Here is a 1,575-nt window from a genome sequence, read left to right as displayed (position 1 = left end):
TTGGAAGGCGGGAAATAAAAACCCAAAAGGGAAAATGTTTTGTATTCCCCTTTTTTTAAATACTGGACCTTGCTCAATGTCTGATTTTATGGAAAACTTAAACGTCACCGGTCTTTGTTGTTAAATTTTTGCCATCCTTTTTTATGAGAAATTTCCCTCACCAAACTGTTTTTAACCAGCCCCAAAAAAACCGTTCAAGGTCACATAGTTTTGTGTGTTGATTTTTTAAAATTTTCCGGGATGGCAATGTTGTACTTTTTCCCCCAAGCGCGTCCCTACTATTGGCAAAAAAAACCCCGTTAAACTACGAGCTCTCTTTTTCGACAAAAAACACATTATTATAATAAGAGACGTTTTGAGATTTTGAGAAAGGGGCCCAGTTTTAAACAAAGGGCGAATAAAGCTTTTTTTTGTGTGGCCCCCCCCCCCCACCCCAAACTTCCAATCACATTTGTAAAGTTGCAATGACAGGCATTTACGTATCCGTATCAAATTTTGGAGCCTCTTCTCCTAACTTTTCAAGCGAGACAAAATGACCAAACAGTGCAAAAAGGTTATAGGTCAGAAAAATGTAGTTAAACAAAAGGGGGAAAAGGAGGGAGAAGAAAACAAAACATAGCAATGTGGTATTCAAACATTTGACATCATCATAATCATCATCACCACCACCGCCCACCACCATTACCACCAACATCATTTTCATCATCACCACCACCACCACCATTACCACCACCATCATTTTCATCATCATCATCACCACCACCATCATCATCATCATCATGATCACCACCACCACAATCATCATCATCATCACCATCACCACCATTACCACCACCATCATTTTCATCATCATCACCATCACCACCCATTACCACCACCATCATTTTCATCATCATGACCACCACTACCCACCATCATCATTTTCATCATCATCATCATCACCACCACCACCACCATTACCACCACCATCATTTTCATCATCATCATCATCACCACCACCACCATTACCACCACCATCATCATGACCACCACCACCACCATTACCACCACCAATATTTTCATCATCATCATCATCACCACCACCACCACCATTACCACCAATATCATTTTCATCATCATCATCACCACACCACCACCATTACCACCACCATCATTTTCATCATCATCATCATCACCACCACCACCACCATTACCACCACCATTATTTTCATCATCATCATCATCACCCACCACCATTACCACCACCATCATTTTCATCATCATCATCACCACCACCACCACCATTACCACCACCATCATTTTCATCATCATCATCACCACCACCACCACCATTACCACCACCATCATTTTCATCATCATCATCACCACCACCACCACCATTACCACCACCATCATTTTCATCATCATCATCACCACCACCACCACCATTACCACCAACATCATTTTCATCATCACCACCACCACCACCATTACCACCACCATCATTTTCATCATCATCATCACCACCACCACCATTACCACCAACATCATTTTCATCATCATCATCACCGCCACCACCACCATTACCACCACCAT

General features: G+C 42.0%; 1 protein-coding gene across 20 annotated transcripts in view; it reads right to left on the bottom strand.

Moving 5' to 3' along the window:
• LOC144959809 (ATP-binding cassette sub-family G member 4-like) overlaps positions 1 to 1,575 on the bottom strand; it is a 150,668-nt gene that overhangs the window by 47,057 nt on the left and 102,036 nt on the right. The gene's annotated exons all lie outside the window — the stretch shown is intronic.

Source organism: Berghia stephanieae, chromosome 14 (assembly GCF_034508935.2).
Source record: "Berghia stephanieae isolate SIO BIC M18660-M18661 chromosome 14, UCSD_Bste_1.3, whole genome shotgun sequence".
Classification (NCBI taxonomy): Eukaryota; Metazoa; Mollusca; class Gastropoda; order Nudibranchia; family Aeolidiidae; genus Berghia; species Berghia stephanieae.
This window is presented reverse-complemented; position numbering and strand designations above follow the sequence as displayed.